Below are 16,057 nucleotides of genomic sequence, written 5' to 3'. Positions count from 1 at the left end.
GGCTGGGAGTAGACCTAATAGAGAAATGGTGGGCACCCCTCTGGTAGGCTGCATCTTCCACTGGTATGCATGGGAACCAGGGCTGGGACAGGCCTGGCTTGATAGGCAGTGGCACCCTCTGACATGAATGTTAGCTGGATAGTGGGGCTGGTTAGACTGAGCTAGGCTTCAATACCCATTGATGTGTACAAGAGCCAATTGGGACATGGGACAGAATAGATCAGTCCACTGCACTTACTGGCATGCACAGGAATTGGGCCTGGGGGCAGGCCTGGTGGTGATTTTGGGGGGTTACTCCAAACAGAAGAGGCTTCCACAGGTGTGCGTGAGGGCCGAGTATGTAATGAACAGGGCTGGGCTGCGCCACAGCATCCACTGGTTTGTATACAAAATGGGGCTGGGGTCTCAGCAGCTGCAACCACTGATGTGTGTGTAGGCTGATGTGTGTGACAGACTGCGCTAGACCACAGATGGCTGGCAAACACAGGAGGCAAGCTGGGGGTTACCTCTGGTGAGTTTTTTTTGAAGAGCCTCCCTCAACTTGACCACTGGACTCAGAACTCTAACCATGGGGAAAAGTACAGGATCTGTGGTTTGACCATGGAGTGCATGTGTTGTAACTAGGTATCCTTGGTTGTTGAAGCCTGTGCAGTGGATGGCATGCCCAGGTGCACATGGGGGGACATGACAACCAGTTCACTGAGGCCTGTAGAGGATGCCTAGTACCATGGAGGACAGAACAAACAGTATAGGTTTCCAGTCAAGCTGTGAAAGCGAGTATCTGAGCGAGTGGAGACTCTAAGGTGGACTGTGTCAGCCACTGGACATTGGGACGATTTCCTCAATCTTGGAGCAATGAAATCAACAACATCGCACAACTATCAAATCACTTGAGCAGTACCCTTGGACCATGTTTCCAATCAGGGTCCCTGGGATGACATCAAGTGACCATCCTCCATCCCCAGATACTAATGTGGTTGGGCTACTGAGAGCAGCCCTCTCTCCTTCCCTTCCTACTTTCCCCAGATAAAGGAAGAAAAAGGAAGACTAGAAACAGTTTTCTCATCCATTTTTCCCACATTCCTCAACCCTTCCCATCTGAATCGGTGGTCTACAAGGGCACGCATCCCTCTCAATGATGCAAACATCATCAAAAATAAAATCAATGTATAAGAAAAATACTGGGAAAAAGGAGAGAAGCTTGCTTTGATGAGAGTAAATTTTATCAATGATATCAAGTTTAATTCAAAACTAGATGAGAAAAAGATTTGCTTAGTCTTTACTGAAGGATAAAACTTCCAGCAGTATTTCTGGAAAATGCATGAATGTAAAGAAAAAGAATCTTGAAAATCATTGATAGTAGACGGATGTAGGTGAGAGAAGGCATATGTTAAGATAATAAGGGTATTTCACAATGATTTATCTCCAAACAAGACACAGATGATCAATATATAATTTTTCATTAGTCAGAAATAAATTCTGTAAATAAATTTCAAAATTAGTTTTGATAGCAAACTAATGGGTTTACTTAGTATAAGATTTCTAATGTTAAAATCTCTCCTACTGAAGCTAATATTATTTCTCAAACCATCAACCTACATTCCAGAAGATCTGTTCTTGGCATTACAATCTAGGTCACAAATAATATCAAACCTTATGAGGGTAGCTTAATTTTGCCTTTCAAAAAACTCCTTCCCAATCAGCATTTGACTACTTATGAGAAACTCAGCAATCAAGCATTATTTGAGAATGATGATGATTTTCCTACTCACTTAAATCCACCTTTAAAACTAAATGGAAGAAACATTTCTACTTCATTTTTTTTCACTCTTAGAATACTTGAGTTTTGCCTTTCTTCTCAACTAGGTTCAAAAATTAGAACAGCACATAATTACATGGTAATCATATTCACAGAATAAGCTAATGCATTTTATACTAAGTAGGCCATAAATAGTGGGATAAAAGAATAAAACAGTTGAAATATAAACTGAATGTGAAAATTTAGGACATGCAGTTAGTATGGTAAAGTCTGCTAATGATTCCTTGTTTCAATGAAAACTTCATCACTGCTACTTGAGTTCTTCTAAAAAGAATTTTTTGAACTTATTCCATTGTCCTGGATTCCAAAGACTTTCTCTTATTATTTCCCCTATGCATATTATAATATTACATTTGTGATTTATTTAGAGTTAATTCTGTTATGGTATAAATTTTAGATTAAGGCTCATCGTTTTGTTTGCAGATAATCAATTGCTCAAGCACAGTTTGTTCAAAAAGCTGTCTTCCTTTCATGAATTGCTTTTGTAACCTTTGCCAAGAATTAGTTGAGCACTGAATAAAAGAAGAGTAACTAGTGGTATAAGTTTTGTTAGACTACTGATTCTTCTACAGTTAAAATGAAGAATTAAAAAAAATTGCCTTATCCAAAACTGAGCACAATAACAAAGAATGAGACAGAACTTAATTACTGAGCTCTTAACACCTTCCATACTCTTGGCAGCCCCCTTCTGTGTATTGGTGGCTTTCTCATAGCTGTAAATCTAAGCAACATCACATTTGAGTTAATGTTTGGCATTGCTTTGCCAATGTTTTTCTCATAATGTTTCATTTTACACAAAGTTTAAATCTGCAGATAAATTACAAAGATACTACAAAGAGTTCTCATGTACCCTTCACCTAGGACTTCTACCAGTTATCACCAATTTTTCAGAAGGCAACAAGAGATTGTAATGTGAAAGTTTAGGGTTTATGTAGTTGTTATTTAAATTTCATATTCTAAAAATGAAAATTTAGTCCAAAATTCACCCTATAGTTTCGAGGTCAGTTGTCACGCCAACACAAAAACATCCCATCACTTTCCAGCACAACATTTTCATTACTTTTACAGCGTTTTTCTCAGCAGTTATGTTTTCTGTTCTGGCTTACTCTGGATCCGCAGAAACCTGTCTTAGTTCTGTATTCTCAGCTGGGGCAGTGGTATCCAGCTTAATGCGCAATTACTCAACAAGACTTTAGTGGACAAATGAACACCTGCATAAATGAGACAATACTTCAGCTGGAGCAGAGTTGATGCAAGACACTTGATAACTTGCACATCCACTTAGCTGGCTGCTAATTCTACAACTGCAAATCTTTAAAGAGAGATCACAAACAGGCACAGCTGAAATTTTGTGGAGCTCAGGTCACCAAATCATTTTTATTGTTGCCTCTTTTTTTTTTTTAAAGATTTATTCATTTTATTACAGCCAGATATACACAGAGGAGGAGAGACAGAGAGGAAGATCTTCTATCCAATGATTCACTCCCCAAGTGAGCCGCAACGGGCCGATGCTGCGCCAATCCGATGCCGGGAACCTGGAACCTCTTCCAGGTCTCCCACACGGGTGCAGGGTCCCAAAGCTTTGGGCCATCCTCAACTGCTTTCCCAGGCCACAAGCAGGGAGCTGGATGGGAAGTGGAGCTGCTGGGATTAGAACCTGCGCCCATATGGGATCCCGGGGCGTTCAAGGCGAGGACTTTAGCCGCTAGGCCATGCCGCCGGGCCCTGCCTCTTTTTTTTTTAAAGATTCATTTATGTTTATTGGAAAGGCAGATTTACAGAGAGGAGGAAAGACAGAGAAAGATCTGCATCTGCTGGCTCACTCCTCAAGTAGCCACAATGGCCAGAGCTGAGAAAATCTAAAGCCAGGAGCCTCTTCTAAGTCTTTCATGTGGGCACAAGGTCTCCAAGACCTTGGGCCATCTTCCACTGTCTTCCCAGGCCCCAAGCAGGAAGCTAGATGGGAAGTGGAGCATCCGGGACATGGTGTATGCAAGGTGAGTATTTAGCCACTGAGCCATTGTGCCATTGTGCCAGGCCCTGTTGTCACCTCTTACAGGGGTTAGCCACTGCTGCACAGAAAGCCAATCCTTTCCAAGCAGATCTGAGAAGTTGGCTCACTGTAATTGTATCTCCTGGCATTATTCAGATTCAGATGATGTAAAATAAAAAAAAAGAAAAGAAAAGAAAAACAAAACAAAAACAAAAACAAAAAAACCCTGTAAATCATACTCAAAGAGTAGTTGAATTATGAATCACTCTTCCGTATGTAATAACATATCTGAAAAACTTACAAATTATGGTGGTTTTGGAACAGGACATACCTAGAAGGTTGGTTTAAGGTTTAACAGAATAAAGGAAGAATGATACAGCATTTGTCCTTCCCTCTTACTGCTTACCTCTGGCATTCAGGGTCCAGGGAGGATGGAAAAAAGGAAGGGAGGGAAGGAAAAAGGGAGAGATACTCTGCTCTCATATTTTCTGTGAGTACTAATGGTCTCCTAGGTCAAAGGATACCAAAAGTGGCTGGAAATCAAAGCACTGCATTGCTCAATCAACCAAAGGAAAAGGAAGCCATTGTAAAACAAGCAGTGAAATACCCATCAATCAAATGAAAAGAAGTGAGAAGTCAAAAACACTAAGGCACCTTTATGGCCTTTCTTCTCTCTCTGGTCCTGCCCTTTGAGGAAGGCTGAGCACTGATACATATGTTCACTGTGGCACAGACAGACCATACACAGGACAGCACAACAATCTCACTGTCATTCCTACAATGTCTCCTGCTTACGATGTAAAATGAATTACAAACAAGTTAAATTATCTGGTGAGGTAAAGATTTAATGGACTGAATCTCACTGCCAAGAAACATATCAATATTAATACTGAAAATAGACTAGAGGGGAAAATTCATCATCTGATTTCATGCATAAATTTTGAAAGACTAAAGGCAATAATAAAATGTAAGAGAAAAATTTGTAGCTAACAACTTACCATGGAATATCATCTACATGAAATTGAATAGTTTGCAATAAGTAAGACAAATTATTAACATGAAATTATTTTGTTTAATTAAAGGGTTATTATATGAATAATATAAGTAAAACAAAAAATAATACAAGTTTGAGGCAAAAATTTCAGTGTAAGAGAAGAGACACAAATATAAAGTCAAACAATATTAAAACTCCCATAAAATTACCTTGGAAAATTAGTATGAATTCGTCTGTTTTCTTTTTTTTAAAGTTATATATTTCCTACCAGGTCCCCTAAAGAAGCCTTGAAACGCAACCCATAAGAGCAAGTGCCAGTAATGTTCAGACTATAGTTTGTAAATTCCATTTTTTTCCATAGGTTGTGAAATACACAGGAATAGTGAGGGACAAAACTAGGTTCAATGAAACCAAAGTATCAATTCTGAAATTGGCAAAGGGAAATATTAAACATGCAACCTGGCTTTCCTTATGAAATGTATTGCAGCGTCTCTCAACTCATACTTGCTGGTGAGAGAATTATTTTTTAGAAGAATTCTAGTTAGTAACTGCAGAAAGAATGACAGGGTAGAGGACACTACCACTCATATAATCTTGACGTAAATACAACTGGTATTCCTCAATACGCTATGTTAATCCGTAATGGGGAGGGAGTGCAGGGAAGTCTTTCAGGACCATAAAAACAGTGAGGAAAAAGTACAATATAGCCTATCAAGATCAAATCTGGTAATTCATAGACAACAGACTCAAAGCAGCACTAAACAATAGTAAAACTACTATACCAATGCATGAGGGGGGAATCGGGTACGATCCTGACAACCTCTTAACAGGAGGTCATGTGAATGCAGCAGGGGGACACTCCAGAGTGGAGCAGGCGGTAAGGAGGAAGCTTGGATCCCAACCATGAAGACTCCCAGACCTTCACCACAAACTATTAATACGAGCAACAAGGACTATATCCCAAATGCCAAGGAGGCCACAGGGAATTGGATGCCCTCGGAGGCCGAGTACTCTGAGGTCACCCACCCCCAACCGGAGCTTCCACAGGGGATGGAAGAAGTCCAAACACTACCGTGCAGAAACCAACGTCATTGGAAAGACAACCAGAAGCCCTGAGCGGTCCGCAGAAACAGAAGAACAATAAACGTCCTTCGGGACCAGGGAGGAGAGCTTTCTCTGGTCCGAGCCTGGCTCCACCTCTGGACTCCCACCCTCCCTCGCAATGACCATCGGGATCGCTCCGAAAACCCCTCATAGCAAACAAACAATCATACAAACTAAAAAAACCTAAAATAAATAGACAAACAACAAAGAGTAGAGCTTGGAATCTGACAGGAAAGAGCTGGCGTGGATTGGCTCATGCCTCGCTGGGTGGGACACAAAGATTAGTCACTCCTCACCATGGTGTTGAGGATTTTCCTGCACACACCCCCCAAAAAAATGTTCTGCACCTTAATTGTCGACAAATGTCTTATTAGAGTTACAAGCCAGTCTAGATTATCCTAAAATCTGCCAAGATCAGCAAAATTATACTTCAACACAACAAATGGCTAAATACGAAAATGAAATAGACATGAGACAGCTGAATGGCACCTTATAGCCATTTTAAGGTATATAGCAGCCAGTCCTGTATATAAACTAAAATTGAAATGTCAATGAGCTAATCATAGGTTGTGGTTAAGAACTTGTTTTTTTTTTTTTTTAACATACTGGTTACTCAAAACCATGTCAATTCCATAACATTGCAAATTGCTGTTGATGTTATATTGGGACTCTTGATTGACTGGGATGATATTCTACCAGCTCTAACTTTGGACCAGAAATGGTCTCCCCAAGAAACTGTTCAACCCATCTGGACAATAAGTAGTTGGACTCTATGCTTGGTATACGTTTGCAAGGAAAGAATCTTGATTGAATTTGAACTGTAATACTGCATCAAGGTGGAGGAATCCACCAGGGGGGAGGGGCGTGGAGAGGGGTGGGGGGATTCCCAGAGCCTATGAAACTGTCACATAATGCAAAATAATTAATAAAAAATATACAATTGGTATTGAATGGATGAAATCAGGTGAAAAAACGGAAAAAAAAAAAAAAAAAAAACTATTGGAGACCTTGACCATAGGAAGATCTGGTCCTCACTGCCCGAAGCTACTACTCAACAAGAGACTGCTAAAAGTGAGCTCATCAGACCATATGTGCCTTCTGAGGTGATACTACACATACATCAACTCTGAGCCCAATTAAGCTGTCAGATACAGCTTCCAGCTTTTGGTAAATTTGAGTGATAGAGAAAAAGTTAACAAATGACAAACATTCAAACCCAGCAAATGGAATGTTCTATTGCCTACGTGGCTTAGTTCTTTCACTCAATTGAATTTGAAAAATAAGGGGAATGTTCTAGATAAGAGACCTAAGAGACCCAATAACTAAATGAATTGTATGCACTTCAATGGCTTGGATTCAAACAAAGCAATTATAAAAACATAACTTGGAAACAATCGGGGAAATTCAATGGAATGGCAGATGATACAAAAGAATTATTGTACATATTGTTGAGTGAAACATGACATTATGGCATTTGTAGAAAAATGTGCATGTTAAGAGTACAAACTGAAGAATGGAGGGCTAGACATGACAATATGTTTACTTCTAGTAACTTCAGGATAAAAGGGGAATGGATAAACAAATCTTTATGTATGCATATGAGAAATCACAAAATTATTCTCTTTTGCATAAGTTCGGAACTTTTCTAAATGGAAGTATAAAAATAGAGAGAAAAAACAAAAACCAAAAAAAGATCTGCCTCAGCCCATCCCTGCAAGCACCATTATTGGTGAAGGGACCCAACCTGCCTCCGGCTCAGTGCGCAGCCTGGGAGTGTGGGCTTGCAAGAGGAATAGGGGATAGCACCAGCACAGGTGTGTGGAGAATAGGGGGCGAGCCTGGGGATTTCAACACGCTCTTGGTCCCAGGCAGGATGGGAGGACAGGAGGGAAGTGCTCTAGACTGCCTGATGTGCTGGTGGACTGGGCTTGGGGAACTTTGAATGGGCCTGGATTTCGGGTGTGTGGAGGGGTAAGGTCATAGGCTAGCACATGTGCCAAGAGCTTGGGACTCCAGTGAGCAGGTGGAGCTCCAGGTCAGCACACAATCCCACTGGAAGGCTGGGTTGGAGAACCCATGCATTACTGGGTGCAGGGACTGGACTGATCAGGTAAAGGAGCAAGGGGATGTGTGGGAGGGAGGACCACTAAGGGAGTGTGTTGCAGGTGAGGAATGACTTCTGAGGGACTTCCATCGACAAGGCCACTGTACAGGTAGGCGAGAGGGTTGAGACCAAGTGGTTTGGAGGGAAGAAGCTGGAGGGCCTTTATGGGTTAGACCTATGCAGCTGCCCACATGGGAGACCTGAGTTGGACTAGCTAATGAATTACCATAGATTACCACTCACAGGCACATACCAAAGCTAGGGCTAGGAGACTAGCTGGCAGGGTTAGTTCACAGTACCCACCAGTGAGAGTCAGAACAGGGGACAGGTAATGTGAGGCTGAGGTATGACACTAACCAGCACGTGAGATAACCAGATCTGGCAGATTCTGTGGGGGATATACATGCCAACCATTATGGAAATGCAATTTTTATTGGTTTGCTTAAGAGATGGGGATGGGGATGGTGATGGGCTGAGCTAGGTATGACCATGGAAATCACAGGTGCTAGGATTTGAAACAGACCGGGCTGGTCCAGGCTGCAGCACCCATAGGAGCATCTAAGAATAGAGTGTGGGGTAGGCCAGTCTGTAATAGTCACCAGCTCCTACAGAACCAGGACAGAAGGAGTAGACTATGCTGGATAAGGTCCTAGCACCTGCTGGCACATGTGAGATCTGGAGTGGAGTGGGCCTGGTGGGGGAATTTGGGAAATTCACCTGGTGGGACATCACTCCTGCTAGTGAGCATGTGATTTAGGCCTAGGTATTGGTTACGCCAGGCGAGGTAGCGCCACCTGTCCTCAGGTGTGTGGGTTGTAACTGGAGAGGGGTGAACTGGGCATGGCCAGGCCAATCTCAGCCCATTGGCTAAGACTGTAGGAGTCAGGCTGGAGTGTGGGTCACTCGGGGTTAGGTTATCATACCTCCTGGTATGCATTAGCCAGGGATGGGAGCAGACTGGGTAAAGCTAGGCTGCCACACTTGCAAGCAAGAGTAAGGACTGGGAACAGGCCAGGCTCCAGCATTCAATGGCAAAGGTCAGGACAAGGGATGGGCTATGCCAAGCCAGGTCAGAGGAATCACTGGCACATGCAAGATCTGTGGCTAGGAGCCAGCCTGGTTGGGGAGCTAAGAGGATGCCCTGGCTGGACTGTGGTTTCCATGAGTGAGTTTAAGAGCCAGAACTGGGGTGTCAATCTGGACTAGACATCACTGCAGAGTCCCTTGGTATGCCAGATGGGCCTAGATTTCAGCACCAATGGTGCTCATGAAAGCTAGGATGGGTGTAGGACAGGATGGGCTAGGTTTTGGTATCTACTGAACCAAAGAGAGCTGTTTTTGGCATGGATCAGGTATGGCGGAGCTATAACACCCAACAGTAAGAACCAAAATGGATGTGGGCAAGTTGAACAAGGCCACTGTTTCTGCCAGGACCGAAGTGGACTAAGTCAGTCTGGGCTGAGGATCCACTTGTGTGTGTGAGATCTGCCACTGGGAGGAGACCTGATAGAGGAACTTGGGGAACTCCTTTGTCAGGTCGCAGTCTCTGCAGGTGAGCACAAGAACTAAGGCTGAGATCAGCCCAGACCATGTCAGGCTGGGCCAGTTTATAATACCCACTAGCAAATCTGAGATCCAGGATAGAGTGTAGGACAGGCTGGTGTGGCTGCAACAGCAGCCAATTCACATTAGGGCCTGGCCTGGGCTGGGCTGGACTGGGCTAGGCTGCAGGAACCACCAGCATGAGCTGGAACTGGGGACAGACTGGGCTGAGCCAGATTACAGAACCTGCCAGCAAATGCCCAGGTGAGGCGGGCCATGCCAGACTGGGCCACAGCACCTACCAGCACATGTGAGACCCTGGGGTAGGGGTATGAGCCCAGTAGGGGGGCTTTGGGTGACTGTTTGCTGAGTCATTGGCCCCACTGGTGAGCCTGAGAATCGGGGCTGGGGTCAGATCAGGCCAGGCAGGGCTACAGCACTTGTTGACTTGCATGTGAACTGGGTAAGGGGGTAAGCCAAGCTGGCCTAATCAACTGTACCCACTGCATGCATGAGCCAGAGTAAGTGCAAGCTGGTTGGGTTTTGCCACAGCATCAGTTGGCAAATACTGGGACTGGGGGCAAATCCTGTCAAATTAGACTACAGAACCACTTGCAGAGTGCAAGGGCCAGGGCTGGCAGTGGGTCCATTAGGGAAGTGGGCACCCCTCTTGATGGGCTGCAACTCCCACGGGTGAGCATGAGACCCAGGGCTGGAGGCAGGCCTGAGTAGACAAGTGGTGGCACCTGCTGGCTTGAGTATGAGCTGGGGACAATGGGATTGGTTGGGTTGAGTTAGACTTCAATGCCCAATGATGTGTACAAGAGCTGAATGGGATGTGGGACAGACTGGACCAGACTGCTGCACATCCCAGCAAGCTCAACAGTTAGGGCTGAAGGTGGGCCTAGAGGAAGTTTTGGGGGTTGCTTTGACTAGGCTGCAGTTCCTGCTAGTGTACGTGATAGCCGAGTATGTAGTGGGCAGTGTTGGGCTGGGCTGAAGCAACCCTCGGTCTACATAAGAGGCAGGGCTAGAGACAGAACCAACCCAATAATTGTAACTACCAGTATGTGCCTAGGCTGAAGTGGGTGACAGAAAGAGTGGGAGCCTATATTGCCAAGCACACATAAAAGTCAGGTCTGGGATCATTTCAGATGAGGTTTCTTTCAGGATCTCCCCAATGGAAATGCTCCAATCATGGAAAGAATCACAGGAGCTGTGATCTGACTGTAGAATGCATGTGTCAGAACTGGGACTCATCAGTGGCTTAGATGGAACAGCACATGACATACCCAGATGTACATGGAGGATATGACAGTCCATTGAGGCGTATAGAAGACTTCTGGTACCACAGCAGAGAATGGAGAGCAGAACAAATTGGCTAACTACCCTAGCCATTCATTGACAGCAAATATCTGGGAGAACAGAGACTTTAAGGTAGAATACATTAGCCAATGACCTTGGAAGGATTTCCTCATCCTTGGAGCCGTTTATTGAATATAATTATATTGACAGCATTTCAGAACTAGTGAAACAACTTAGGCAGAACCCTAGGAGCATGCTCCACATCTGGGACCCTGGGATGACATCAGTTGGCCATTCCTCATCCTCAGGTACTGAGGCGGTGGGGAAGCTGGGTATGGCTTCTCCCGTTATCTCCCCTATTTCCCCAGATACAAAAAGGAGAAAAAGAAAACTTGGAAGCAATGGTCTCCTCCACTTTCCCCTAATCCTCGACCCTTCCCACCCTAATCAACTATGTGAATATCCAAAATAAAATTTAAAAAAATAATAATTTAAAAAACTTAACAAAACAAAGGAGAATAACTTCAGTAACAAACTCAAGATTCTCTTATCCTTACTATTTATATATGAAACCCTTGACATAGACTCTCTCTGTCTCTGTATTACTGGATATATATTAAATGCAGAATTCAACCATCAAAGTTGATTTAAACCTTTCAGGCATTTGGGTAGCCTATCGTTTATAAAACCGTCACCTACAGTATTAATAAAGACAACATTCAAAGGAAGAACTGGCTTAGGGCAGAGCACAGGCATCTGCTCTGGACAAAAATCCTTTTCATCCATTGTTTCTATCTTTTCTTTCATTTTTTAAAGGGAACTACTTACATATTTGAAAGAAGAAAGAGAGAGAGAATGTGTGAGAGACAAATAATCTTCCACTCACGACTGACTTCAAATTCCTGCCACAGCCAGAAGGGGGCCAAGCCAATCAAAAACTTGGAGCTTTGTCCATGGAAGCTAGATTGCAAGTGCAGCATCCAGGACTCAAAATGGTGCTCTAATTTGGCACATAAACAATCTAAATGGTAGCTTAAGCTACTGCACCATAATACTGTGCTCCTGCCTCCCTCTCTTTGATGTCGTGTGAGAGAAGGACTTCATTATTTGAGATACACACACATTTATACACGCATACCCAGAGAGAGAGAGAAAAGACAGATTATCTACTACCTGCTGGTTCCCTTCCCATGTTCCAAACAGCTGGGGTAGCCAGGTTGAAACTAGGATCTGGAATCAAGAGAGTGGCAACTACTTGAATCATGCGGGCTGCCTCTCAGGTTCTGTACTGGTAGGAATCCAGAACTAGGAGGGGAACTGGGACTCAAATCCTGGTACTCTGAAATGGGACATGGCATTGTAATTGTTGGTCCTAATGACCCATCCAAGAGACAAGCACAGTTTATTTTCTTTTACTATTCTTCCTCTTGTTCCCTGCACAAAGAGCTAGCTTCTAGATGGTTCCCTCCCCCCAGCGACCACAACAGTCGGTCCTGGGCCAATCCAAAGCCAATTTCTTGGAGAAATTCACTTTTCAGAACTAGACACCATCTGGTCAGAAAAGGCTCCTTTTAATCTGAGCGAAACGCAAAGAGAGGAAGAAAGAGGATGGGTAAAACGACATCAAAACTGCCAATCTTGCTTGATACTTTATCCATTTTTACCACATAAGTGAGAAGACTCATAGTCCTCCAAACAGAAAAAAGGAAGCAAACAGCAGCTTTCTTATCATATCAGGGTGCAGCATTCTTTCCCTCCTCCAGCTGTTGCCTAACCATACTATATTTGCTGAGTGTTTTGCTTATTCTTTTTTTAAAATTGCCTTTCAATCATTTTTATGTCCATAATATTTCTAGGCGCTCTTGGTTGTCATTTTCTCGTTGAATTAAGTAAAATGGAATGCAGAGTTGATAACAGAATTTCAGGAAAAATACACAAAGAAGCTTTCAGAAAACATCTGAGGGCCCAGCGCAGTGGCCTAGTGGCTAAAGTCCTCACCTTGAACATGCTGGGATCCCATATGGGCACTGGTTCTAATCCCAGTGGCCCCACTTCCCATCCGGCTCCTTGCTTGTGGCCTGGGAAAGCAGTTGAGGATGGGCCAAAGCCTTGGGACCCTGCACCTGTGTGGGAGACTTGAAGGAAATTCCTGTCTCCTGGCTTTGGATCAGCGCAGGACCGACTGTTGCAGTCGCTTGGGGAGTGAATCACTGAATGGAGATGATCCTCTCTGTCTCTCCTCCTCTCTGTATACTGACTTTGCAATAAAAATAAATAAATCTTTAAAAAAAAGAGTTTGCTTTACTAACACAAGCTAATTGAAGGTGTGAACATTTAAAAAGAAAACATCTGAGCATACATACATATAAATTTGAATTTATGACAAAATAACAAAAACAAACTTAATGAGAAAATGAGATATCAATTACCTGAATGCTCCTTTTAAGAAAGAGTTAAATTTCTTATTCAGATTGTTGATACAACTCAGTAATTACATGGAAACAAATGTGCAGATACTTTATTCCCATGGACTTACACTTGATAGTCAAAGAGATTCATGTACATTTCATCTTGGCATGTGGTCAGATGTCAAGAGATCCAAGGAAACACTGACCTAAGATATTCCATGAGACACGAGAGAGTAATGCAGGGACAAGGACATTGACCTCCTCAACATTAAAGTCCAATCCAGCTTGCTTTCCTGTTTGGCTCTACATTTTTAAATAGATGCCTTAAAACTTTAAATCTATTTCAGTAAAACATATTATCATTGGGCATCAAAACAGATTATTAGGGAAGTCCCAAAACTTATATTTCAGGCAGCATTTTTATATATAAAGAAAGAACCATTGTTTTGGGAGCATCTCCATTTCCTTGCATTTGATCTAAACTAATGCATTCAGAGAAAGCTTACATGTCCATAACGATGCAGTGATTTGAAATTCTTTTGTGGTTAAGGTACTCAAATACTATATAAAAGTTCAATCCAGAGAGCAGACCATTGGGTACCTGCCCACATCTCATGTGGAATGCCCGATTCAAGTCCTGACTCCAGTTTCTTGTTAATGTATAACGAGGGAGGCAAGAGGTGATAGCTCAAGTGTTTGGGTCTCTGCCACATACCTGAGCAGCCTCTATATTGTGGACATCTGTGGACGAGCCAGCAGATGGAAAACTGCTGTCTACCCTGACTTTCAAATTCAATGAAAAGAAATGGATCAACTGTAAAAACTTTGATTCAACAACCAACTAACAGATTCATTACTGAATAAATCTCACTTTATATTGTGATCAGCAATGGAGAAGAGAAGTTCTGTGACTGCAATACACTGGGCACCTATCTTGTTACTTCATTTCAACAAAAACCTGCACCTCCAGGGACAGATGCAATCTAAGTCTCCCACGGGAGTAGCAGGAACCCAATCACTTGAGCCATCACTCCTGCCTCCCAGGTTCTACGTTAGCAAGAGCCTGAAGACAGCAGCCAGATCCAGACCCAGGTGTTGACTCCAGATGTGGGATACAAGTGTTATAATTGTTAGGCTAAAGATCTACCTCTAATTATAAACAAATAACACACTAAACTGTGCTCCAAGTTTGCAAGCCCTGATCAAAAAGAGAGTTTTAAATAATGCAATAGTAAATTTTAAAACTTCTCATAGAATAAGCAAGTATTACATCATTGAGCCTTGATTTCCACTCTACCAAGAAGGGCTGAACCATTCTAGAAAAAAGGTGGGTGCGGTATCCGCTTTCATAGGGAGTTGCTCAAATTACATATCTGAATGATCACTGCCATCATCCCACTACCCTCATACTCAGGGTAAAACGAAAGGTTGAGAAAGGGCAGGATGTTGGCCAAAGCTCCACATGAGCAGAAAATCACAAACTTCATTCCTTGGGATCACTGGCCTTACTAAAAGGAGACAGCTTTGGACAGCTGGGAGGAGTGTGTGTAAATTGCAAACACCCATCTCACTAGGTTTATGATACAGAAGGGAATTTATGATGTAGCCCAGAAAACAATAAATTGATATATCAGAGATGACAGGTAGATAACAGCAAGCCTGACCAGTACAGGACTAGCCATTGCAATCTCAAGGGCAAAGGGAACAATCAGTTGTCTACCTGCCAAGAAAAATGATAAAGATTGGACATTGTCCACAACTCTGTGTGTGTGTGTGTGTGTGTGTGTGTGTGTGTGCATATACATGGGTTTGTGTGTCAAGGATAGCACTTTGGCCATTTTAAGACTTAGGTCTTGGCATATTTTTCTACCATCTTCTTTAAACACAACTTTGCATTACAATGACTAAACATAAAGAAAACTGTCACATTATTTTATGATATAATATACAAGTAAAAATATAAAGAGACATCTTCCTGTAATGTGATTAAGTCTTACGTGCTTTGACTATTTTCAGACACTGTCTGGTCCAACCTGGTCTGGGCTTTAGACTTGCGCTCATCTGACTCACCTTGATCCTCAGAGCCAAACTCTTCGGGGTCAGTTTTGTGTTCAAAGCCGTCTCACTGTGATTTATCCTCAGTTGCCTCAGATGCAGCTTTTCTGCCTGGACGTGTCTGTTTCTTGCCCCTGCTGGGGTTCTCTGGGTGGCTCTATAATGTTTTTCTGCTGTCTTCCCAGCGCGAGGGGCAGGACCTGGCAAAGACAGAAGATAGTCATGCAACATATTTGTACAGAACTTTTGGGAGCCTCACCATGGGGCTCCGATGGCCATTTAGAAAACTCCTCCCAATTAATCTTTTGAAAAGAACACCCTTACTGGAAAGCTGCTTCATGCTTTTATCTCCCTTGTTCAATCTTACCTAATTTCAAAGATGTAACCATTGAACTCCTCAGCAAACAGTAACATTTACAATTCACCTTTTACCCAGAGTTTAGACTAAAACAATCCCCAGTTGTACAGCAAATATTTTTTCTACCAGAGACAAAATTGTATTTTGTAGAGCCAAGGATGCCTCTCCAATAAAATGTAAACTTCAGCAGAGTTTTTTAAAACAGTGAGTATGGAGTGGTGCTTCCATCACCTGTGCACATAGAAGCACCATCATTAGAATCCTGAGAAGGACCTGGAGTTTCATCAAATTCCTAAAATAATCCTCTAGCAGAAAGCACTGATTTAGCTATGAAATACAGTTGTCAACTCTGGATACGATATCCGAGAAAGCAAA

General features: G+C 42.8%; 1 protein-coding gene across 5 annotated transcripts in view; it reads right to left on the bottom strand.

Annotated features, from left to right (window-relative positions):
• Positions 1–15,510, bottom strand: part of OSBPL6 (oxysterol binding protein like 6) — a 131,718-nt gene extending 116,208 nt beyond the window's left edge. For all 5 annotated transcript variants that reach the window (XM_004577016.4, XM_004577017.4, XM_004577018.4 and 2 more), the window contains exon 1: positions 15,340–15,510. The gene's annotated coding sequence lies outside the window, so the exon portion shown is untranslated. The remainder of the gene's footprint in view (positions 1–15,339) is intronic.
• Positions 15,511–16,057: the final 547 nt, after the last annotated feature.

This window comes from Ochotona princeps, chromosome 5, assembly GCF_030435755.1.
Source record: "Ochotona princeps isolate mOchPri1 chromosome 5, mOchPri1.hap1, whole genome shotgun sequence".
Classification (NCBI taxonomy): Eukaryota; Metazoa; Chordata; class Mammalia; order Lagomorpha; family Ochotonidae; genus Ochotona; species Ochotona princeps.
This window is presented reverse-complemented; position numbering and strand designations above follow the sequence as displayed.